This window comes from Artemia sp. Qi Xiang Cuo, chromosome 13, assembly GCF_049724085.1.
Source record: "Artemia sp. Qi Xiang Cuo chromosome 13, ASM4972408v1, whole genome shotgun sequence".
In the NCBI taxonomy this organism is placed as follows: domain Eukaryota; kingdom Metazoa; phylum Arthropoda; class Branchiopoda; order Anostraca; family Artemiidae; genus Artemia; species Artemia sp. Qi Xiang Cuo.
Genome location: NC_142806.1, coordinates 706,064 through 733,459, shown reverse-complemented (window position 1 = coordinate 733,459; position 27,396 = coordinate 706,064). Strand labels below are relative to the sequence as shown.

General features: G+C 36.0%; 1 pseudogene; it reads left to right on the top strand.

Moving 5' to 3' along the window:
* The first annotated feature begins 2,205 nt into the window (after window positions 1-2,205).
* On the top strand, window positions 2,206-3,099 carry LOC148944825 (uncharacterized; annotated as a pseudogene).
* Window positions 3,100-27,396: the final 24,297 nt, after the last annotated feature.

Genomic DNA, 27,396 nt, shown 5'->3' with positions numbered 1-27,396 from the left:
TTAAACATTTGCAAGATAATAGTTGATTTGGCTTGTATGTATATAATCCAACAATTAAGTTATACCAAATAACAACCTATAGCTACCAAAGATTTGTTAAAATTTGTCAAATCAACAGCCTAGGATAAGTATGTCTAACTTACAAAGTAGGTTTATCTCTAGTTCTCAAGAAACATGAAATATGCTAACAATCTAGTTAATGACTTGTAACCTAACAAAAAATACTTTCAACAACATCAACCAAACTTTTCTTTTTCTATAAAAAGGTGGGACCCTCTTACCCAAAAGCAGGCTCATACAAGCTCAAATCCAATTTACAAGCCAATTTAAAATTAAATATGGACATTAACTAAATATTGTTGAGTATGCAGACTCACAATTTAAACAAATTATGACATTTATTTGTTAATGATGCCAGTAGTCTGATTATTTCTAAGCCTTAACAGACTCTATAGTTCTACGTCCAGGTTAGAAATGGATATGGACTTTAAAAAAAATTTATTTAAATAAACATCAGTATGAATTGGGTAAACAAAACAATATTTACCATCAAATGTTTCAAACACAGGTCAAATAAGTAGTTCTCATTAACATACCTAACTAATGTCAACATTAATTTTAGAAACCAAAATGATGATCAGATCAATAATGATGAGCCTTTTCATTCTACATATAAAAGCTCAGGACATAGTAAAACATGGATTAATATTTAGGCACGAAAATTCACTTCTAGCCATCCACAATGCATGGAAGATATTCATGAAACTAGATCCAAAACCTTTTAAAACCTTATTCCTCCAAGTAATGAGACTAGAGAGAAATACAAATAAACTAAAGAATCAATCTTTCAATTTCTAAGATCGGACAAAGGATTGCAAGCAAGTAAAAGCTTCCAAAAATAAAAAGAGGATATATCATTTCCCATAATCCCAAACTTGAAATCAAAAAACCTAATAGATGATTTTGATAAGAAAATGGCCAAAATAGATAAAGCAATAGGAATAAGCGCAAAAGCATAGACAAAAAAGATCAATAGAGAATCACCCATCCTCCTAATGTAAAAAAGAACCACATCACGACACAAGAATTCCAATTCAACCCCTTGTGAAAGAAAGAAAATTTTATGATGGAAACTATGCTCTGATAAATGAAATACCAAATATATGGAACTTTCTCAAAGGACCAAACACATGGAACTTTCTCAAGGGACTATGGAACAAAAAAGTCTTAGTAAAAATCTGTGATGACGCATCAATTCCTAAGATAAACACTAAGGTCACAACGAATCCCCAAGACACTATGCAGTCCAGTACACCTAAATCTAGAATACAAAACACTCGACCAACCCAAGTTGAAGCAGACGAATTTCGTAAGGATACATCAAAAGCCACTCCACCTCCAATTCAAATAACCACAGTCAAGTCGAATTAGGTCTTAAAAGAAAGAAAAATACCAGGGATAATAAATGGAACTGAAGGAATAGAAATACTGCCAATTCTACAAACAATGTAAGTAAACGAATACACAAGTTAAAATGTCAATATTTTTGTAGAAAAAGAAATTCAACAATAAATATAGATGGATATAACAAAACCACAATACCCCTAAATGTCACAACAAAGAAGACAATAACCACCACCCCGGAACCTATAGAATCTACATAAGAAATAATAACCATTATCCAAGGACCTATAGAATTGGATACATCAATCTCTGAAACCACAACCAATTACTCCCAGAATTGAGCAAGAAAAATGCCCTAAAATTATCAAATCATCAAACCTTCTTAATATTGTACAGACAAAGGTTGCAAACACTATTTGAACTATTCAATACTAAAATACAAAAACTCAAACAAAGTACAACAAGAATATTTGAAGTCTTCTTCAGGAAAAGCAGATATCGAAGGTCCACCAGCTTAATACCAATCATCGGTTAACTTGCCTCACGATTCTTTGGGTTATCAACCGATGAAGACTTAAACATATTAAGAGAAAATGTAAAAAAAAAATGAACACATCAATGAACACCACACTACACGTTCAGAAAATACAAGCAAGCATAGCCAGCTACCAAAACGACAAGATCGAAGCAATTTCCAAGAAAATTTCAAGGACAGTCAATACAATGAATTATTTGAAAAATCAAGTGGACCGCGTATTATCAAATTATGGATTAACACTAATATCAATAGACATCATAACTATGTCGTTACTAAATTTAGCTACAGATGTGAGTAAATTTGAATTTGCTTTATTTGCGTTAACAGGCGGAACATTATCACATGACTTAGTTGACCCAACTAGCTTAAAAAATATCCTAGATGAGATTAAAACCCACCTAATATTCGGTTCTCCATTTACCAGTGGAACCAGAAGTTGTTAACCTATTCCTATATTACACCAAACTAAAAGTACATGTAACAGAAATAAACGAACAACTTTTTGCGGTAGTAATGATACCCCTAATCAATCAACAATCGATATATGATCTATATAAAATTTCTACCTTTCCTGTTAATATTAAAGAAACCAATTCCTTTGTAAGCATTGTGCCAGAGGCAGAATATTTACTAATTGACCAAGACAGAAGGAAATATGCATTAGCAAATGCACAAGACTTAAAAGAATGTCCCATTCAAAAACTTGGTCTGCCAACATACATTACCTATCTACAATATAAAAATAGGATCATGTATGTTGGATATTTTTCTGAAGGAATCCCAACAGGAGGACATCCCAAGTTCGTGCAAAGCACTTATTGGAAATACAAGACGAGATATTTATCAACCTCAGAAATGACCTATGGTTATTTACTGTCCCTAAACTGACTATTGGAACCATTTCCTGCTACAACAATACTGAGAAAATAGACCCAAGCTACCGAACTGAACTATTATTACAGGATGTGGGAACCATAACAGTCAAACAAGGTTGCCGCCTGGTAACTAAGGAAACTAAGGTGCAAACACCACTAATTACGACAAGCACAAACATGATAAATCCAAAAATAGTAATTTTTCAGGGAATAAATCAATCATTCACAATCCCAAATATAAATAATAAGGAAATAAAAAAATATCTGGACAAAAATAGATAACATAAAGGGCACAGTGCCACTGGCAAAAATAAAAGAGGCATTGGATTCCCAGATACCAATCTTCACTAATGAAGATCAAAGACTAGAATATGTTGAGAACCTATATGGACTATTCTCACCCAACTCATGGTACAACATTATTATAACAATATCCTTGGTATTTCTTGTTTCATTAACAATAAAAGCCTTATTAACCATGAACTATGGTAAGCTCTTAAAAATACGCAACAAAAGACCCATACAAGAAGAAATTAATGCTCAAGAATTAGATCAATAAATCCGTCAGCTCCTGACGATAACTAAGCCTTACAGATTAGGGGTATATTATATAATACAAGAGAGACAAGAGGTCCTCTCTTGTAGTTGCCAATATCCAAAACCTGTTGTAATTAAATATTGTTAATTTACTGTTTAAATAACATACATCAACAATAAAGAAGGGACCAAAAGTTATACCAATGAAGACCTCTATTATTAATTATAGTAATGTAATTTTAAAATATACTCTTGTGCTTTATGTAACCCTGTAACTATTCCACCACGATAATGTAATAAGTGGTGAAGACAGTGCTTATATGTAACCATTGTATTTTACAAGCTACATACAATATATGTAACCATTGTATTTTACAAGCTACATACAATATATGTAACTATTTTAGTAACATACAGATACGTAACTACGTAGTTTTATAATATTATTAGTGTTTGATACTTTTTCTTTTTTTAAATATTTTATAACTTCCTTTTATGCATGTTATAACATGTTATTGAACACAAATCTGCCTAGAATTTTTATTATAGGAACTGGCATGTCACTAAGATACCAACATGGTCATAATCAATATAACATCTTTGTCATAATTCGTCAATCACCAAACAACCCAAAGAAGATTGATTGTTGATATTTCCCAGTCATGCTGATCATCATTGCAAAGGACACCCTGTCATCATAAAGAAACTACGTTAAAATCATGTTGTTCCCCATCTTGTAGAAAACCTAGAATACAAGAACAACTCAACAAAGAGGAATCATGAGCAGAAGATTACAATCTCACAATAGAAGAAACATATACCAGACTAACTGGAAGTCACACGTGTGCAGACCAACTCCAAGTATCCAAGATATTCAAATGAAGACATATCCCAGCGAAACAATCAAATAAAAGCCTAGTCATATAAGACATGAAGAAAAAGAAAACCAACTTCCAGTAGAAAATTTATAAGAACAATTTCATCAAAAACAAAGATAAGATATACCTTATGTAAACTTCAATCTTTAATAAATAAACATTAAATCCAGATAGTTTCTTGACATATGCCTTGATATGCAAACATTGAAAAAAACAGGGAACCAGTGAAAACTTTTTACACTAATTTAAAAGTTATAGACTATTACGAATTTCAAGTTTAATTATGGTAATAAAGGGGAAAAGGACTAAAGTTTGCTTTTGCAATAAGAACAATAATTTAATCAAAATCAACAAGTGGCCAGTGTAGATAAGAGACATGTAGAATTATGGCAAGATGTGAACAGAACAGATTATAAAAATGTGCAAAAAAATTAAAGTGACAAATTAAGTGAACAAGATTAATATGCCAGAAAACCAGTGAAAATTGTGACTCTTTTTTATGCTATGTTCTTCAAGTTTAGTAACCATGTATGTACATAATTTGAAATACCAAGCATCAATTGGACAAAGCTATGTTTAAATCTTGTAATCCTAAAAAAAATATTCTAAACCCAAAATAAAATAAAACGTAAGAAAAAATAATTGAAGCTTGGTATTTGAGTGTATTTAAAATGTTACTTTATATTTAAGTAACTTTATTATGATCAAAATTGTAGGAATATAATCTAATGAATATTATCGTAATTTTAAACAAAAAATCAAAATTTATAATATTAATCCCCCATGGCAAATAAAATGTATTCCTTTTATATATTAAATAAATAAAAAAAGTTTTTTAACCAAAGTAAGGAGCGACATTAAAACTTAAAACGAACAGAAATTATTCCGTATATGAAAGGGACTGTCCCCTCCTCAACGCCTCGCTCTTTACGCTAAAGTTTTTTTATTGTTTTAAAAAAAAAAGTTGTGAGATAGAGTCATATTATTGTAATGCCTCTGTTGCATAAACTGGGGATTTCAAAAACGGGTCAGATTCGTTTCGCGGAGGTCAACTATGGACCTTAACTAATGACACGTTGGCGGTTGCTAGCTTCTCCCATGGGAGGCCAGTGTGTTCGAAGGGGGGTGAGTTATTTTTGTTGGCCTGACGAAACTTTGACGATTGAGATTCTCAGTTCATCCCATTACTTCATGACTCCTGTCAGCACAGCCCAAATATTGCCAAGTTATCACAAAGGACCAGACAGACTTGTCTTTTTTCATAGGATTGTCTGATGGTATTGATGGTAAGTGGTAACTATATTTAGTACCCCGTGTTCCCTTATATATATCGAGTTCTAGAGACAACCATATAATTCAAAGCTAGATTCATCATTTTTTTTTTCCATGTAATTGTGAGCTAAGAATAGTTGTGTTACAAAGAAGCCAAATGCCATAAATTATGTGTGACAGTATAGATTTTGGGCTATGCTAAACTTACCTAACGAGTCAATCTGAGTTTTGATATAAAATTTGCTACAAAATCCTTTGTATAATCTGATTGTTTGTTTTAAATTTAATTTTCTTAGTTCCTCATTTTGATTTTTTTTATTATTATTGTTTTGCTTCCTGTTTGCAATTTGTTTCATTTGCAACAGGTTATTTGCAAGAGACCTCTTCAGAGAAATTGAATGCAAAGCGTGGTTTTCATTGCCTTTACGATATTTAAACTGTTGTTTTTTTGGTTTTAGATCTGCCAAGTCTGCTCCATTGGCACAAATACCAGTCTACGTCGTAGTGATAATTAACTCATCCATGTGTGTAACTCTTGTAGAACTTTTTACAGTAGATACATAGACCACAGAATTCCACCCTGCTCAACGAAAAATAACTGCAACCTACGAAGATCCAACGCCCACTAGAATATTTAACTATTGTCGCCGAAAAAAACTGAAGACTTTGATGAAGACTACATCATAAAAACGGAAAGCAGCAACTTAAATTTTTTGAGTGTTATTGCGTGGTTTATATTTGTTTAGTGTTTTGTGTATATGGCCACTGGCTTTTCAATACATTAAGACGCAAATACAAAGTTTAGAAATACTACTTTTTATTAAGATAAGGAATATATCCTGCCAGGTTTCTGCTTAACGGGAAATTGAGAAATCACCACTTCCTAGTTATTGCGTCTGTCGAGTAAAGGAAGGTGTGGTTGATAAAAAATGTGTAAAAGATACATTTTATGGGAAGGGGTAGACTGATACTAACCTTATGCTGGACTGACTTCTGGTCCGTTGTATTAGAAATACCTTGGAATTTTGTCGAATCATTGTAATTATCTAAATATCCTATTATATATTATCGTCGTGTTCTGAGACTTGTAGTTTACTTGGGACAGCCAGTCTGTGTTGCCCCTTATGCCGCATTTCGCGGCATTACGCCGCGATTCTTAGAAAGATGTCGCATAAAAATTTGATCCTGACACACGCCGCAATTATGCCTCGAAATGACTTTTTATACCACATTTGTTCCCGTATGTAAGATTTGTCCAACTTTAAGTTTCTTATCTTTCGCAAATGCCTTTGTTGCATAAACTGGGGATTTCAAAAACGTGTCCGACTCGTTTCGCAGAAGTCAACTACGGACCTTAATTAATGACCCGTCGGCGGTCGGCAGCTTGTCCCCTGGGAGGCCAGTGTGTTCGAAGGGGGTTGAGTTATTTTTGCGGGTTCGACGAAACTTTGACGTTTGAGATTCTCAGTTCATCTCATGACTTCATGACCTCTGTCAGCTCAGCCCATATGTTTTCAAGTTAGCAATAAGGACCAGACAGACTTGTCTTATTTCATAGGATTGTCTGATGGTAAGTAGTAACTATACTTAGTACCCCGTGTTCCCCTATATATGTCGAGTTCTAGAGACATTCATATAATTCAAAGCTAGATTCATCATTTTTTTTCCATGTAATTGTGAGCTAAGAATAGTTGTATTACAAAGAAGCCAAATGCCAGAAATTATGTGAGACAGTATAGATTTTGGGCTATGCTAAACTTACATAAAGTGTCAATCTGAGTTTTCATATAAAATTTGCCACAAAATCCTGTGTATAATCTGATGGTTTGTTTTAAATTTAATTTTCTTAGTTCCTCATTTTGATTTTTTTTTATTATTATTATTTTGCTTCCTGTTTGCAATTTGTTTCATTTGCAACAGGTTATTTGCAAGAGACCTCTTCAAAGAAATTGAATGCAAAGCGTGGTTTTCATTGCCTTTACGATATTTAAACTGTTGTTTTTTTGGTTTTAGATCTGCCAAGTCTGCTCCATTGGCACAAATACCAGTCTACGTCGTAGTGATAATCAACTCATCCATGTGTGTAACTCTTGTAGAACTTTTTACAGTAGATAAATAGACCATAGAATTCCACCTTGCGCAACGACAAATAACTGCAACCTACGAAGATCCAACGCCGACTAGAATATGTAACTATTGTCGCCGAAAAAAACTGAAGACTTTGATGAAGACTACATCATAAAAAACGGAAAGCAGCAACTTAAATTTTTTGAGTGTTATTGCGTGGTTTATATTTGTTTAGTGTTTTGTGTATATGGCCACTGGCTTTTCAATACATTAAGACGCAAATACAAAGTTTAGAAATACTACTTTTTATTAAGATAAGGAATATATCCTTCCAGGTTTCTGCTTAACGGGAAATTGAGAAATCACCACTTCCTAGTTATTGCGTCTGTCGAGTAAAGGAAGGTGTGGTTGATAAAAAATGTGTAAAAGATACATTTTATGGGAAGGGGTAGACTGATACTAACCTTATGCTGGACTGGCTTCTGGTCCGTTGTTTTCGAAATACCTTGGAATTTTGTCGGATCATTGTAAGTATCTAAGTATCCTATTATATATTATCGTAGTGTTCTGAGACTAGTAGTTTACTTGGGACAGCCAGTCTGTGTTGCCCCGTATACCGCATTTTGCGGCATTACGCCACGATTCTGAGAAAAATGTCTCATAAAAATTTGATCCTGCCACACGCCGCGATTATGCCGCGAAATGACTTTTTATACCACATTTGTTCCCGTATGTAAGATTTGTGCAACTTTAAGTTTCTTATATTTCGCAAATGCCTGTGTTGCATAAACTGGGGATTTCTAAAAGGTGTCAGACTCGTTTTGCGGAAGTCAACTACGGACCTTAATTAATGACCCGTCGGCGGTCGGCAGCTTGTCCCCTGGGAGGCCAGTGTGTTCGAAGGGGGTTGAGTTATTTTTGCGGGTCCGACGAAACTTTGACGTTTGAGATTCTCAGTTCATCTCATGACTTCATGACCTCTGTCAGCTCAGCCCAAATGTTTTCAAGTTAGCAATAAGGACCAGACAGACTTGTCTTATTTCACAGGATTGTCTGATGGTATTGATGGTAAGTGGTAACTATACTTAGTACCCCGTGTTCCCCTATATATATCGAGTTCTAGAGACATCCATATAATTCAAAGCCAGATTCATCATTTTTTTTTTCCATGTAAGTGTGCGCTAAGAATAGTTGTTTTACAAAGAAGCCAAATGCCAGAAATTATGTGTGACAATATAGATTTTGGGCTATGCTAAACTTACCTAAAGTGTCAATCTGAGTTTTGATATAAAATTTGCTACAAAATCCTGTGTATAATCTGATGGGTTGTTTTAAATTTAATTTTCTTAGTTCCTCATTTTGATTTTTTTTTATTATTATTATTTTGCTTCCTGTTTGCAATTTGTTTCATTTGCAACAGGTTATTTGAAAGAGACCTCTTCAGAGAAATTGAATGCAAAGCGTGGTTTTCATTGCCTTTACGATATTTTAACTGTAGTTTTTTTGGTTTTAGATCTGCCAAGTCTGCTCCATTGGCACAAATACCAGTCTACGTCGTAGTGATAATCAACTCATCCATGTGTGTAACTCTTGTAGAACTTTTTACAGTAGATAAATAGACCATAGAATTCCACCCTGCGCAACGGCAAATAACTGCAACCTACGAAGATCCAACGCCGACTAGAATATTTAACTATTGTCGCCAAAAAAAAACTGGAGATTTTGATGAAGACTACATCATAAAAAACGGAAAGCAGCAACTTAAATTTGTTGAGTGTTATTGCGTGGTTTATTTTTGTTTAGTGTTTTGTGTATATGGCCACTGGCTTTTCAATACATTAAGACGCAAATACAAAGTTTAGAAATACTACTTTTTATTAAGATACGGAATATATCCTGCCAGGTTTCTGCTTAACAGGAAATTGAGAAATCCCCACTTCCTAGTTATTGCGTCTGTCGGGTTAAAGAAGGTGTGGTTGATAAAAAAATGTGTAAATGATGCAGTTGATGGTAAGGGGTAGACTGATACTAACCTTATGCTGGACTGGCCTCTGGTCCATTGTTTTATAAATACCTTGGAATCTTGTCGAATCATTGTAATTGTCTAAGTATCCTATTATATATTATTGTAGTTTTCTGAGACTAGTGGTCTACTTGGGACAGCCAGTCTGTGTTGCCACTTATACCGCATTTCGCGGCATTACGCCACGATTCTGAGAGAAATGTCGCATAAAATTTTGATCATGCCGCACGCCGCAATTATGCCGCAAAATGACTTTTTATACCACATTTGTTCCCGTATGTAAAATTTGTCCAACTTTAAGTTTCTTATATTTCGCAAATGCCTTTGTTGCATAAACTGGGGATTTCAAAAACGTGTCCGACTCGTTTCGCAGAGGTCAACTACGGACCTTAATTAATGACCCGTCGGCGGTCGGCAGCTTGTCCCCTGGGAGGCCAGTGTGTTCGAAGGGGGTTGAGTTATTTTTGCGGGTTCGACGAAACTTTGAAGTTTGAGATTCTCAGTTCATCTCATGACTTCATGACCTCTGTCAGCTCAGCCCAAATGTTTTCAAGTTAGCAATAAGGACCAGACAGACTTGTCTTATTTCACAGGATTGTCTGATGGTATTGATGGTAAGTAGTAACTATACTTAGTACCCCGTGTTCCCCTATATATGTCGAGTTCTAGAGACATTCATATAATTCAAAGCTAGATTCATCATTTTTTTTTCCATGTAATTGTGAGCTAAGAATAGTTGTATTACAAAGAAGCCAAATGCCATAAATTATAAGATAGATAGATAGATAATTTAATACGAAATATCACAAAACGGATAAATAGTCGCATTTACAAAAAAATTATGAAAACTATTTGTTGTAATTTTCAGTGAAGTATTGTCGGAATGAATTTTTGTAGCGTTTCGTGGCACTTGGATTGCTGGGTTGTAGTTGGTTTGTGTGGCGGGTCTTTGGTCGGTTATCTTGTCTGATATCAGGTGGGAGAAGGTCGCGGTGTTTGGGGGAAGTCAAGATGGACTGGCCAAAGCTCATGAGGAGCTCGTGTCTTCTTTGTTCAAGTGTTGTGAGTTCTAGCTTCGCCAGACATTCCTCATAGGGCAATTGGCTGTCTCCTAGAATGATGCGCAAGGCTCTCTTTTGAATTGTTTCGAGCTTATTGCTCTGCTCTTTTGTGAGACCAGGATGCCAGACAGGGCAGGCATATTCTAGGATCGGTCGCATGCGGCTCCTATAGTAGGTGACCAGGGCATTTTTGCTGAGTTGAAAGCGACGTAGCTTTGTCAGTGACCTAAGCAGAGGCATAGCCTGGGACAGCAAGTGATTTAAGTGGTCATCCCAAGTCAGTTTATCATTGAAGATAACACCCAGGATCTTCATTTTGTGAACTGCCGGTATGCCGACGTCAGGCAAGGCCGGTACGCTGTGCTTTAAGAAGGAAATTCTCATTATTGCCGACTTGGTCCTGTTGATGCTGAGTTTTCTTTCTAGGTAGTCCCGTTCGAGCTTCACGACCATTTCTTCTAGGTTAAGGATTTCACACAGTCTTTGTAGCAGCATCATTGTTAGGTCGTCTGCGAACTTCGCTCTGTCTCTGTGCCATTTAGCTATCGTGTTGCAAAGCAACAGGAAAAGGGTCGGACCTATTTTTGTTCCTTGAGGAATTCCACATGTAAGGTCTGTAGAGTCTGACAGTTCGCCTTTGTACCTTGTTTTTTGCTTCCGTTTTGAAAGGAAGCTTTCTACTATCTTTCTCAGGAATTCGTGAAAATTGGTCATGGACTGTAGAATCTCCTCGTGGCTAGACGTATCGAACGCTTTCCTGACGTCCCCTTGAAGGAGGTCGACAAATGCCCCGTCAACTTCTAGGTGACTTAGGATAGTCTCGACGATCTGGATAAGGTAGTGACTTGTACTGCACCCTCTTTGGAAGCCATACTGCCGGGAGTCAATTACTTCGCTGAGTTCCTCCAGAAGCCATCTGTTTATGAAAGTTTCGAATACTTTCGAGAGTAGCGGAGTGAGTGAGATCGGTCGGAGGTCTCCAAGTTCTTTGGGGTTTGTGACTTTGGGAACAGGGATTACGACTGCCTCCTTGAGCGGCTCAGGAAACGTCCCTGTTATCAGTGACTGGTTGATGATGGCAGCTATAGGCTCTGATAGGTAAGGAGCGTTTTCTTTGAACAAAATTGACGGTGGATCCGCTGGGTGAGTGGCTTTCCGCGCAGGAATCTTTTCTAGGACCCTGCACACTTCAATAGGCAGAACGACTGGAATCTCAGATATCTTGGCGCTGAATGCACTCGTTTCGGCTGAAGGGTTGGATCTGCAGATTTTGGCAAACCACTCATTGAGATCATTTGCAGTGACCTGTTCACCTTTATCTTTTTGTATGTGAAAGGTCGTCGGGCGCTGGGGGCTTATTAAATCTCTAACTGTCTTGTGGAATGAGCGGGAGTCGGAGTTTACTGTTTTAGAGAGCTTTTCCCCATATGCTTTCTCAGCTTTCCTACATTCGTACACCACGGTGTTCCTCATTTTTTTCCAGCGCTCTCTGTTGCCTGAGGCGTGCAGTTTATTACGCTTCCTGATGAGTTTCTTGATCTCTTGTGTGACCCATGGTTTGTCCGTAGAAGAGCGTTTGACACGTTTCTCTGGGAAGCATGAGTGGTAAGCGCTGGTTATCTCGGAGTTTAAGAGTCCAACCATCTGGTTAACGTCAGATAATCTGTACAGTTGGTACCAGTTTTTATTTACGCACCATTTAGAGAATTCTTCTTTTCCTGGTGTAGTCAGAGGTCGGCAGACGAATGTTTCCTTGGTAGCCGTTGGCTTGGTTCCTTTGGGCTTCCACAGTACAGAGAAATGTGCGCTCCTTCCGAGGCTGGGGCTCGATTCGGGATCGTGGTAGAATTCTCCCACATCTGTGAAGATGAGGTCGATAGTTGATTTTTCCGTAGTAAGAATTTTTACTACCTGCTTCAGATCAAGAGATTGACTGATCCAGCGCCTGTCCAGATCATTAAAGTCGCCAAGCAATACTATACCGCTATTAGGATACATGCATCGAATATCGTCGATAGACTTTTGGAGGTGGTTGATTAGGGTTTTGCGGTAAGCGGCTCGCGGTGGAAAATAGAGGACTCCGAAAGTTATTGACGAAAACGCTCTTGGCAGTACTTTGGGTTTGATTTTCACCCAGAGCAGCTCATAGGTATCTGTGTGTTCAGCGAATGTCAAAACTTCGTGTTCGATATCTGCATTTATGTAAACACCCACTCCACCGCCATGTGTTATAACGTTGCCATCTTTATCCTTGCGATTTTTTGTGTAAAGGTCATAGCCTGGAATACTAGCAGTCGATGGGGTAGCGGACCAAGTTTCTGTGACACAGCATACCTCAACCCTCTCACATTTCAGTCGAACGCTAAGTTCTGTGATTTTGTGGCAGAGTGACTGGGCGTTAACAAGCATGACTCTTGGGAGGTCAAAAGGGTTGCTTTGCTGAGTTTTAGGAGGTCGAGTTGGTATTCTGGTCTTTTGTTGCTATTGTTGCCCTTGACCTGAGGAGGCTTCCTCATTCCGGTTATGGGCAGAGCTTTCGGCTCTCTTGAGCCTTCTTTTCTCGGCCTGAGACTGGAGCTGGAGTGGGGTGAGATCAGGGCCTATGTAGATTTCGCGGCGGGTGAAGGCGTCATCAGAGGTTCTCAGGTTCCGAGCGTTTTTCAGGATGTTATTTCGTTTCACAAAGGTTGAAGTGTCTTCTCTGAGCTTGACGAGTAGTTTTCTTGGTCTGCCGTTGTCGCTTGGTCTTCCAAGGCGCCTAGTCTCAACTATATCCCCCGTTTCCAGGGTAGCTCCCAAATCGTTGGTTCAGCAAAGGCCAAGAGCTATCTGTGCGTCTGGAGTTTCAGACTCTGGGACCCCTGATATAACTATATTGAATCGCTTTGCTTCTCGCAGTTGTTTTTCTTTTTCTGCTCGTAGGAGGGTTTCAACGGTAGTGTTTGCGGAAGGCGCTGGGCTGGGTGTATTTTGTCTAGAGTCTGTGGTTCAATGTTGTGCTACACGGGATTACAGTGCTTGATCGCCTGGGAATGGATTTTGATTTCGCTGTTCAGGTATTCTGCAATCCGTTAGGAGTCTGACTTGCAGTTGCAGTTGAGCTACCTTTCGCTTGGAGCAGGACGAACACTCGTATCTGAAGAGGCTTAACTGTGGGTCATGGAGTTTTATCGCCAGGACAATATCGGAGTGGATCCCGCGGCAGGAGGCATGCTCCCACTCATTGCAGAAAAAACAGCAAAAGGATGTACTGGCTTCGGCCTGGGTATGACAATAGTTGCAAGTTTCGCTGTGTGACTCAGTTCCGTTAGGAGTAGCATTTGGGGCAGAGGCCGTAGGAAGGGGTGCATTGAGAGTTCCTCGAACTTGCGTGGGCCTACTTTCCCTGATAATCAGGGGTTCGTCGTTGACTGGAGGCGGGGTTTGGTCCGAAGACGGGGCGTTGCAGTTTTCTCCTCTGGCTTTTGGATTCCCTAGGTTTTGTTGTTTTTGGCTGTTCGGTGTTCCCACTGCTGCTGTTTTGGGTGTGTTGGCAGCTTCCTTGCATCGATTACATTGCCACTTTCCAGACGATTTTTCTGCTTCTTTGCTGTACGTGCCTGATACACAGGGAAAGTGAAACCATTTCGTGCAGGTACGGCATTGGAGTCCGCCCTGAGCTCGTGTTACGTTCTTTTTGCATCTGGGACAAGGGTCACCAGCCATTTACTGACAGTATCTTTGTCAGATGTACAAGGAATGAATGCTCGGAGCGTACGTCGATCACCGGGAGCAAGGGAAGCGTCGAGACCTGCTCACCTGTTCCCTGCAATTTAAGGCTAATTAACCGGCAGGTACCAATACGGCGCTTCCGGCAGGTTCTCTCCCCTCTTCTGCTTGGTCCCAAGCGATCTAAGCAGTCCACAGGACTTCACTTATTCAGAAAACATAAACAGATACACACGCCGATTTTTACCTTTTTTTGCGCCCGAAAACCAAACTCACAAACAAGAATGGCAACGCTGCGCGGCCAAAAATCACGCAATCAGCGCGTGCGCATCCAATAGACACACCGGATTCTTAAAAAAATGGCTCTTCTTAACGGCTCTATTGCATAAAAAAAAAAAACTAAGTTAACAACCAAGCTATATCACAGTCCACACATTTCACTACTAGATTCGAACTCACGAATCTCACGAATCACGAATCACAAAATTATGTGTGGCAGTATAGATTTTGGGCTATGCTAAACTTACCTAACGTGTCAATCTGAGTTTTGATATAAAATTTGCTACAAAATCCTGTGTATAATCTGATGGTTTGTTTTAAATTTAATTTTCTTAGTTCCTCATTTTGATTTTTTTATTATTATTGTTTTGCTTCCTGTTTGCAATTTGTTTCATTTGCAACAGGTTATTTGCAAGAGACCTCTTCAGAGAAATTGAATGCAAAGCGTGGTTTTCATTGCCTTTACGATGTTTTAACTGTTGTTTTTTTGGTTTTAGATCTGGCAAGTCTGCTCCATTGGCACAAATACCAGTCTACGTCGTAGTGATAATTAACTCATCCATGTGTGTAACTCTTGTAGAACTTTTTACAGTAGATACATAGACCATAGAATTCCACCTTGCGCAACGGCAAATAACTGCAACCTACGAAGATCCAACGCCCACTAGAATATGTAACTATTGTCGCCGAAAAAAACTGAAGACTTTGATGAAGACTACATCATAAAAAATGGAAAGCAGCAACTTAAATTTGTTGAGTGTTATTGCGTGGTTTATTTTTGTTTAGTGTTTTGTGTATATGGCCACTGGCTTTTCAATACATTAAGAAGCAAATACAAAGTTTAGAAATACTACTTTTTATTAAGATACGGAATATATCCTGCCAGGTTTCTGCTTAACGGGAAATTGAGAAATCCCCACTTCCTAGTTATTGCGTCTGTCGAGTAAAAGAAGGTGTGGTTGATAAAAAAATGTGTAAAAGATACATTTTATGGGAAGGGGTAGACTGATACTAATTTTATGCTGGACTGACATCTGGTCCGTTGTATTCGAAATACCTTGGAATCTTGTCGAATCATTGTAATTATCTAAGTTTACTATTATATCTTAGCGTAGTGTTCTGAGACTAGTAGTTTACTTGGGACAGCCAGTCTGTGTTGCCCCTTATGCCGCATTTCGCGGCATTACGTCGCGATTCTGAGAGAGATGCCGCATAAAATTTTGATCCTGCCACACGCATCGATTATGCCGCGAAATGACTTTTTATACCACATTTGTTCCCGTATGTAAAATTTGTCCAACTTTAAGTTTCTTATCTTTCGCAAATGCCTTTGTTGCATAAACTGGGGATTTCTAAAAGGTGTCAGACTCGTTTTGCGGAAGTCAACTACGGACCTTATCTAATGACCCGTTGGCGGTCGGTAGCTTGTCCCATGGGAGGCCAGTGTGTTCGAAGGGGGTTGTTATTTTTGCGGGTTCGACGAAACTTTGACGTTTGAGATTCTCAGTTCATCCTATTACTTCATGACTCCTGTCAGCACAGCCCAAATATTGCCAAGTTAGCAATAAGGACCAGACAGACTTGTCTTATTTCACAGGATTGTCTGATGGTGTTGATGGTAAGTAGTAACTATACTTAGTACCCCGTGTTCCCCTATATATGTCGAGTTCTAGAGACATTCATATAATTCAAAGCTAGATTCATCATTTTTTTCCATGTAATTGTGAGCTAAGAATAGTTGTATTACAAAGAAGCCAAATGCCATAAATTATGTGTGGCAGTATAGATTTTGGGCTATGCTAAACTTACCTAACGTGTCAATCTGAGTTTTGATATAAAATTTGCTACAAAATCCTGTGTATAATCTGATGGTGTGTTTTAAATTTAATTTTCTTAGTTCCTCATTTTGATTTTTTTTTTATTATTATTGTTTTGCTTCCTGTTTGCAATTTATTTCATTTGCAACAGGTTATTTGCAAGCGACCTCTTCAGAGAAATTGAATGCAAAGCGTGGTTTTCATTGCCTTTACGATATTTAAACTGTTGTTTTTTTGTTCTTAGATCTGCCAAGTCTGCTCCATTGGCACAAATAACAGTCTACGTCGTAGTGATAATTAACTCATCCATGTGTGTAACTCTTGTAGAACTTTTTACAGTAGATACATAGACCATAGAATTCCACCCTGCGCAACGGCAAATAACTGCAACCTACAAAGGTCAAACACCCGCACTAGAATATGTAACTATTGTCGCCAAAAAAAAACTGGAGATTTTGATGAAGACTACATCATAAAAAACGGAAAGCAGCAACTTAAATTTGTTGAGTGTTAGTGCGTGGTTTATTTTTGTTTAGTGTTTTGTGTATATGGCCACTGGCTTTTCAATACATTAAGACGCAAATACAAAGTTTAGAAATACTACTTTTTATTAAGATAAGGAATATATCCTGCCAGGTTTCTGCTTAACGGGAAATTGAGAAATCACCACTTCCTAGTTATTGCGTCTGTCGAGTAAAGGAAGGTGTGGTTGATAAAAAATGTGTAAAAGATACATTTTATGGGAAGGGGTAGACTGATACTAACCTTATGCTGGACTGACCTCTGGTCCGTTGTTTTAGAAATACCTTGGAATTTTGTCGGATCATTGTAAGTGTCTAAGTATCCTATTATATATTATTGTAGTGTTCTGAGACTTGTGGTCTACTTGGGACAGCCAGTCTGTGTTGCCACTTATGCCGCATTTCGCGGCATTACGTCGCGATTCTGAGAGAAATGCCGCATAAAATTTTGATCATGCCGCACGCCGCAATTATGCCGCGAAATGACTTTTTATACCACATTTGTTCCCGTATGTAAAATTTGTCCAACTTTAAGTTTCTTATCTTTCGCAAATGCCTTTGTTGCATAAACTGGGGATTTCAAAAAGGTGTCAGATTCGTTTTGCGGAAGTCAACTACGGACCTTAACTAATGACCCGTCGGCGGTCGCTAGCTTGTCCCCTGGGAGGCCAGTGTGTTCGAAGGGGGTTGAGTTATTTTTGCGGGTTCGACGAAACTTTGACGTTTGAGATTCTCAGTTCATCTAATGACTTCATGACTTCTGTCAGCACAGCCCAAATGATTTCAAGTTAGCAATAAGGACCAGACAGACTTGTCTTATTTCACAGGATTGTCTGATGCTTTGATGGTAAGTAGTAACTATACTTAGTACCCCGTGTTCCCCTATATATGTCGAGTTCTAGAGACATTCATATAATTCAAAGCTAGATTCATCTTTTTTTTTTCCATGTAATTGTGAGCTAAGAATAGTTGTATTACAAAGAAGCCAAATGCCATAAATTATGTGTGGCAGTATAGATTTTGGGCTATGCTAAACTTACCTAACGTGTCAATCTGAGTTTTCATATAAAATTTGCTACAAAATCCTGTGTATAATCTGATGGTTTGTTTTAAATTTAATTTTCTTAGTTCCTCATTTTGATTTTTTTTATTATTATTATTTTGCTTCCTGTTTGCAATTTGTTTCATTTGCAACAGGTTATTTGCAAGAGACCTCTTCAGAGAAATTGAATGCAAAGCGTGGTTTTCATTGCCTTTACGATATTTAAACTGTTGTTTTTTTGGTTTTAGATCTGCCAAGTCTGCTCCATTGGCACAAATACCAGTCTACGTCGTAGTGATAATAAACTCATCCATGTTTGTAACTCTTGTAGAACTTTATACAGTAGATACATAGACCACAGAATACCACCTTGCGCAACGAAAAATAACTACAACCTCCGAAGATCCAACGCCCACTAGTATATTTAACTATTGTCGCAGAAAAAAACTGAAGAATTTGATGAAGACTACATCATAAAAACGGAAAGCAGCAACTTAAATTTGTTGAGTGTTATTGCGTGGTTTATTTTTGTTTCGTGTTTTGTGTATATGGCCACTGGCTTTTCAATACATTAAGACGCAAATACAAAGTTTAGAAATACTACTTTTTATTAAGATAAGGAATATATCCTTCCAGGTTTCTGCTTAACGGGAAATTGAGAAATCACCACTTCCTAGTTATTGCGTCTGTCGAGTAAAGGAAGGTGTGGTTGATAAAAAATGTGTAAAAGATACATTTTATGGGAAGGGGTAGACTGATACTAACCTTATGCTGGACTGACCTCTGGTCCGTTGTTTTCTAAATACCTTGGAATTTTGTCGAATCATTGTAATTATCTAAGTTTCCTATTATATATTATCGTAGTGTTCTGAGACTAGTAGTTTACTTGGGACAGCCAGTCTGTGTTGCCCCGTATACCGCATTTTGCGGCATTACACCACGATTCTGAGAAAAATGTCGCATAAAAATTTGATCATGCCGCACGCCGCGATTACGCCGCAAAATGACTTTTTATACCACATTTGTTCCCGTATGTAAAATTTGTCCAACTTTAAGTTTCTTATCTTTCGCAAATGCCTTTGTTGCATAAACTGGGGATTTCAAAAACGTGTCCGACTCGTTTCGCAGAAGTCAACTACGGACCTTAATTAATGACCCGTCGGCGGTCGGCAGCTTGTCCCCTGGGAGGCCAGTGTGTTCGAAGGGGGTTGTTATTTTTGCGGGCTCGACGAAACTTTGACGTTTGAGATTCTCAGTTCATCCCATGACTTCATGACCCCTGTCAGCTCAGCCCATATAATGTCAAGTTAGCAATAAGGACCAGACAGACTTGTCTTATTTCACAGGATTGTCTGATGGTATTGATGGTAAGTAGTAACTATACTTAGTACCCCGTGTTCCCCTATATATGTCGAGTTCTAGAGACATCCATATAATTCAAAGCCAGATTCATCATTTTTTTTTTTCCATGTAATTGTGAGCTAAGAATAGTTGTATTACAAAGAAGCCAAATGCCATAAATTATGTGAGGCAGTATAGATTTTGGGCTATGCTAAACTTACCTAAAGTGTCAATCTGAGTTTTGATATAAAATTTGCTACAAAATCCTGTGTATAATCTGATGGTTTGTTTTAAATTTAATTTTCTTAGTTCCTCATTTTGATTTTTTTTATTATTATTATTTTGCTTCCTGTTTGCAATTTGTTTCATTTGCAACAGGTTATTTGCAAGAGACCTCTTCAGAGAAATTGAATGCAAAGCGTGGTTTTCATTGCCTTTACGATGTTTTAACTGTTGTTTTTTTTGGTTTTAGATCTGCCAAGTCTGCTCCATTGGCACAAATACCAGTCTACGTCGTAGTGATAATCAACTCATCCATGTGTGTAACTCTTGTAGAACTTTTTACAGTAGATACATAGACCATAGAATTCCACCCTGCGCAACGACAAATAACTGCAACCTACGAAGATCCAACGCCCACTAGAATATGTAACTATTGTCGCCAAAAAAAAACTGGAGATTTTGATGAAGACTACATCATAAAAAACGGAAAGCAGCAACTTAAATTTGTTGAGTGTTATTGCGTGGTTTATTTTTGTTTAGTGTTTTGTGTATATGGCCACTGGCTTTTCAATACATTAAGAAGCAAATACAAAGTTTAGAAATACTACTTTTTATTAAGATAAGGAATATATCCTGCCAGGTTTCTGCTTAACGGGAAATTGAGAAATCACCACTTCCTAGTTATTGCGTCTGTCGAGTAAAGGAAGGTGTGGTTGATAAAAAATGTGTAAAAGATACATTTTATGGGAAGGGGTAGACTGATACTAACCTTATGCTGGACTGGCTTCTGGTCCGTTGTTTTCGAAATACCTTGGAATTTTGTCGGATCATTGTAAGTATCTAAGTTTCCTATTATATATTATCGTAGTGTTCTGAGACTAGTAGTTTACTTGGGACAGCCAGTCTGTGTTGCCCCTTATACCGCATTTCGCGGCATTACGCCACGATTCTGAGAAAAATGTCGCATAAAAATTTGATCCTGCCACACGCCGCGATTATGCCGCGAACTGACTTTTTATACCACATTTGTTCCCATATGTAAGATTTGTGCAACTTTATGTTTCTTATATTTCGCAAATGCATTTGTTGCATAAACTGGGGATTTCTAAAAGGTGTCCGACTCGTTTCGCAGAAGTCAACTACGGACCTTAATTAATGACCCGTCGGCGGTCGGCAGCTTGTCCCCTGGGAGGCCAGTGTGTTCGAAGGGGGTTGAGTTATTTTTGCGGGTTCGACGAAACTTTGACGTTTGAGATTCTCAGTTCATCTAATGACTTCATGACTTCTGTCAGCTCAGCCCAAATGATTTCAAGTTAGCAATAAGGACCAGACAGACTTGTCTTATTTCACAGGATTGTCTGATGCTTTGATGGTAAGTGGTAACTATACTTAGAACCCCGTGTTCCCCTATATATGTCGAGTTCTAGAGACATTCATATAATTCAAAGCTAGATTCATCATTTTTTTCCATGTAATTGTGAGCTAAGAATAGTTGTATTACAAAGAAGCCAAATGCCATAAATTATGTGTGGCAGTATAGATTTTGGGCTATGCTAAACTAAATTAAACGGTCCTTTTGTTTGATCAATCTCTCTAAAAGATTGGTTACAAAAATTAAAGATTAAAAAGGAGAATTGAGTAAGGGAGCAGTCCCCCTCATAAGCAGAATAATTTCTGCTTGTTTTAATTTTTAATGCTGGTCCTTGCTTTAAAAAAAAAAAAAAATTTTATTAATTCTAACCCTTAGTCAAATTCTGTCAAGAAATACATTTTCATTCCCCTGAGACCTTTTTTCACCACGAAAAATACCCCTAGCCTGCTAAAAACATTTTTAGCAGTCCTTAGTCATTACGAGATAGCCAGACCTGTAAATTAAGGATTTATTAGCCCATTTTTGCGTACCATTTATTTAGAACAAACTATATTTTTTGCTAGAAATAAACATTTTTAGCTGTCCTTAGCCAATTTTTTTTTTATTTTCAAAATGGATTCTTGAATTCAACAACATATTCATATCCTATAATTCAGGGGTGAAGGGAGGGCATTATCGTCACCTTAGCTGAAATCCCAGCAATTCGGCAACAATTGAAGTTAGGTTTGACCCCAATGCAGTTGGAGCGCATTGTCGGGTTAAACATGACTATAAGTACCTTTAAGAGAGGTGTCGATATAAGCATTCATTCATGAACGTTGTTGTATTGGTCTCAGGTGTCCTTATGTTTCAGTGGGTTGCTAGTAGTAGTAGTAGTAGTATTTCGTATTTTTGTTTGTCATTCATACTATAATATATAAATTTTCTAACATTTTCTCGATCAAACGTACTTTTGCTGACCATCGTCTTTAAACCTAGGCTATAGACTGTATACGAGAGTAACGGATATTTCAATTTCAGAAGCTATTTCTTTTCTTTTAAGGCTTAGCATTTGAACCATGAGAGGGCTAGTGTCAAACATTATTTTTGACTAATGAAAAGGATTATTCACCCCCCTCCCACAAAAAGCGTCCTTGGCAATAAAAAGCTAGGAAGCGACTGATTAACTATAGCACTAGCTATAGCGAGCTTTTTGAAGAATAAATCAATATAAACTTCCACTCTCAGAACTCCTTAAAGAAGCCCAAAATCGAATACTACTCAGTTAACCCTGATGATACTGTAAAAAAAACTAAATGTTATTGGTGCAAATAAAAGACCTTAAATTTGATAAGCCGAGATGTGAGAAGGAGAATATCCCCTTATAAATGCAGGACGTGCCAAAAGTACACTGAACTTTCCGGTTATCATTACGACAAAATTTTAGGTCTTAGTTTATAAATTAAATGAAATTCAAATAAAATTTCTTGCATTTTGAGCTTAAAAGTTCTCACGGAAGTGTTGAATCAATAATTCCTTTTTTTTTAAATTAAATTTAATTTAAAATATTAAAATTCAACTGTATATTGAATTTGCACTGATCTATTCAACTTAGGATGATTATGTATCTAGATACCCCCAATGGAGGGAAAGAAAAGTTGAGGTTATGAATATTTCTGAAAATTAAACCTCACTTTATCAAAAAAAATATGCTAAAATGTACCCAATGAGGCCTTGGATCAAACACGATTTTATTAAAAATGAAATCAATGTTATTAATAAAATTAGATGTTTTTTAAATGTGATGTTCATGTTCCTAAAAATTAAAACTCAGCTTTATTAAAAAAATATGCAAAAAAAGGACTCAATGAGGGCTTGGATAAACTCAACTTTATTAAAAAAAAAATCAATTTTATTAATAAAATTAGATGTTTTTTAAACTGTTATGTTCATATTTCTGAAATTAAAATCCAGCTTTATTTTAAAAAAATGTGCAAAAATGTAAACAATCAAACCCAACTTTATTAAATAAAATCAATGTTATTAATAAAATCAGATGTTTTTTAAACTGTGATGTTCATATTCCTGAAAATTAAAAATCAGCTTTATTAAAAAAAAATATGCGAAAATTTACCCAATGAGGGCTTGGATCAAACCCAACTTTATTAAAAAAAAAATCAATGTTATTAATAAATCAGATGTTTCTTAAACTGCGATGTTCTTATTTCTGAAAATTAAAATCCAGCTTTATTAAAAAAATATGCAAAAATGTACCTTATGAGGGCTTGGATCAAACGTTATTAAAATCAATATTTCTTGCATTTGGACCTTTGAGTAGTGAGAATATTAAAGAAGGTCATAGAATTCTGTTTGAAATCTCGAAAAAAACGCTTTTCGCTAGAACATTCATTGATGAATTGAAAATTTACTATAAGTGGATTTTTTTTTTATTTCAATATAGATTCTTTAATTAAACAACTTATTCATATTCTATAATACAGGACCAAGGGGAGGGGGCATTATCACCACCTTAGCTGAAATCCCAGCAATTAGGCAACAATTGAAGTCAGGCTTGGCCCCAATCAAATTGGAGCGTATTATCAGGTTAAACACTCATGCTGTAACCCCAGAGATTCGACAACAAGAGAAGTCAGGCATTGCACCGATCAAGTCTGAAAGTACTGTTACATTATCACTGATAACGATCATTATTTTATTTTCGTCACGGAAGTGTTGAATTAAACATTTATTTTTATACATTATATTTAATTTGAATCATTAAAATTCAATTGTATATTGATTTTGCATTGCTCTATTCAACTTAGGTTGATTATGTAACTAAACAGCCACACAGGATGGGAAGGAAGATTGAGGTTATGCATATTTCTGAAAACTAAAACCTCACTTTATTAAAAAAAAATGCTAAAATGTACCCAATGAGGCCTTGGATCAAGCACAACTTTATTAAAAATAAAATCAATGTTGTTACTAAAATCAGATGTTTTTTAAACTGTGATGTTCATAATTCTGAAAATTAAAATCTAGCTTTATTAAAAAAGATATAGGAAAATATACCCAACTTAGATTCGATTAAGTTCATTAACATGATCCTCATATTTTATTTTAAGATTCAGGAGGCACAACCCGTTTTTGACGATTCTGAAAACTAGAATCTCACTTTATTAAAAAATATGCAAAAATGCACCCAATTAGGGCTTGGACCAAATCCAACTTTATTAAAAAAAAAATCAATGTTATTATTAAAATGAGATGTTTTTTAAACCGTAATATTCATATTCCTGAAAATTAAAAACCAGCTTTATTTAAAAAAAATATGCAAAAATTTACCCAATTAGGGCTTGGGTGAAACCCAACTTTATTAAAAAAAAATCAATGTTATTAATAAAATCCGATGTTTTTTAAACTGCGATGTTCTTATTTCTTAAAATTAAAATCCAGCTTTATTAAAAAAAATATGCAAAAATGTACCTAATGAGGGCTTGGATCAAACGTTATTAAAATCAAAGTTATTAATAAAATCAGAACTCCTTAACGAAGCCCAAAATTGAATACTACTCGGTTAACCCTGATGACACTGTCAAAGACACTAGATGTTATTGGTGCAAATAAACGAAATTCAATTTGATAACGTGAGATTTGAGAAGGAAAACATCCCCTTATAAATGCAGGACGTGCAAAAAGTACACCGAACTTTCCGGTTATCATCACGACAAAATTTTAGATATTTGTGTATAGATTAAATGAAATTCAAATAAAAGTTCTTGCATTTGGACCTTTGAGTAGTGAGAATATTAAAAAAGTCATAGAATTCTGTTTGAAATCTCGAGGAAAAAGCTTTTCGGTATAACATTCATTGATGAATTGAAAATTTACTATAATTATGCTAGTGGATTTTTTTTTTATTTCATTATGGATTCTTGAATTGAACAACATATTCATATTCTATAATTCAGGAGCAAAGGGGGGCATTATCATCACCTTAGCTGAAATCCCAGCAATTCGGGAACAATTGAAGTCAGGCTTGGTCCCAATGAAGTAGGAGGGCATTGTTTGGTTAAACACTCATGCTGTAACCCCAGAGATTCGACAACAAGAGAAGTCAAGGATTCCATCGATCGAGTCTGAACGTATTGTTACATTTATCACTGATAACGATCATGATGTCATTTTCGTCACTGAAGGGTTGAACTAATAATTCATTTTTTAAAATTATATTGAATTTAAAATATTAAAATTCAACTGTATATTGAATTTGCATTGCTCTATTCAACTTAGGATGATTATGTATCTAGATAGCCCCACTGGAGGGAAAGAAAAATTGAGGTTATGCATATTTCTGAAAACTAAACCTCACTTTATTTTAAAAAATATGCTAAAATGTACCCAATGAGGCCTTGGATCAAGCAAGACTTTATTAAAAATAAAATCAATGTTATTAATAAAATCAGATGTTTTTTAAACTGTGATGTTCATAATTCTTAAAATTAAAATCTAGGTTTATTAAAAAAGATATGCGAAAATGTACCCAACTTAGATTCGTTTAACTTCATTAACATGATCCTCATATTTTTTTTTTAAGTTTCAGGAGGCACAAACCGTTTTTGACGATTCTGAAAACTAAAACCTCACTTTATTAAAAAAATATGCAAAAATGCACCCAATGAGGGCTTGGATCAAACCCAACTTTATTAAAAAAAAATCAATGTTATTAATAAAATCAGATGTTTTTTAAACTGTGATGTTCATATTCCTGAAAATTAGAAACCAGCTTTATTAAAAAAATATGCAAAAATATACCCAATGAGGGCTAGGATCAAACCTAACTTTTTTTAAATATCAATGCTATTAATAAATCAGATGTTTTTTAAACTGTGATGTTCATATTCCTGAAAATTTAAATCCAGCTTTATTAAAAAAATATGCAAAAATTTACCCAACTTAAATTCGTTTAACTTAACTAACAAAATCATCATATTTTATTTTTAAGTTTCAGATGGCACAATCCGTTTTTGACAATTCTGGAAACTAAAACCTCACTTTATTAAAAAAAAATTCAAAATGTACTCAGTGAGGGCATGGATCAAACCCAACTTTATTAAAAAAATAAATTTTATTAATAAAATCAGATTTTTTTTAAACTGTGATGTTCATATTCCTGAAAATTAGAATTTAGCTTTATTAAAAAATATGCAAAAATTTACCCAATGAGGGCTTGGATCAAACCTAAATTTTTTTAAGAATCAATGTTATTCGTAAAATCAGATGTTTTTTAAACTGTGATGTTCATATTCCTGAAAATTAAAATTCAGCTTTATTAAAAAAAATATGCAAAAATGTACCCAATGAGGGTTTGGATCAAACCCAATTTTATTTTAAAATTCAAAGTTATTAATAAAATCAGATGTTTTTTAAACTTTGATGTTCATATTTCTGAAAATTAAAATCCAGCTTTATTAAAAAAATATGCAAAAATTTACCAAAATTAGATTCGTTTAACTTCACTAACATAATCCTCATATTTTATTTTAAGTTTCAGGAGGCACAATCCGTTTTTGACGATAGTCAGTGGAGAGATCCAGAGGATGAGGTTACAATATCCAATATTGAAACGTCACTAGACCGGGGGGAGAAAGATGAAACTCCAGAAACACTGCAGCTTGGAGAGGATGATAATACTAGGGAGTTTCTCCCCTCACCCACTAAAAGACAGAAAGAAGCTATGGTTGAGGATGTGCAGCTGGATAAAGATATTATGGAGTTTCCCCCACCCACTAAAAGACGGAAAGAAGCAATAAAGGAGACATTTAACAATGATGAAGATGACATCACCATCGAGACATAACCATCGGTTGAAGATGATGAAGTCCTAATCATAAAAACTATAAAGCGTATAGATTTATGTGTAAATACCTTGTTTAAATAAAGCACTTTAATTTCCTTAGGGTTAATGTTATTCGTCAAAAGCTAAGAGTCTGAGAATATTCCTATATTACGCCTTTTAGAAGAAAAAAAAAATCTTTAGTCACCAAGAAATTTCAACTGTAAACTTGTTTCAGAATTCCTATCAAGTCGACCAAAAAAACATAAAAAAAAACAACAGTTACAAAAAGGAGGTTGGGGAGAGGTGACCCTTGTAGGTTGAGGTCCTTGGTGGTTGCAGTCTTGATGGTTCAGACTCATAATTGTCTCACTAGTTGATTTCTAAGGATTTCTAAGGATTGTTTTGAATTTCTTTATTAAAATTCTTTTTTGGCATCTACAACTTTATTAGTATCAGCTTTTTATATTGACAACACTGTTCAAATGGTACTTGTATTATACAGAACATAGTAGAGAACCACCCAATTGAAAAATAACATGTACCTCTTAATAGTAAGCATTCCCTGAGATGCCTTACCATTTTAAATTCCCTTGAAACCTTCTAAATTTATAAACAAAT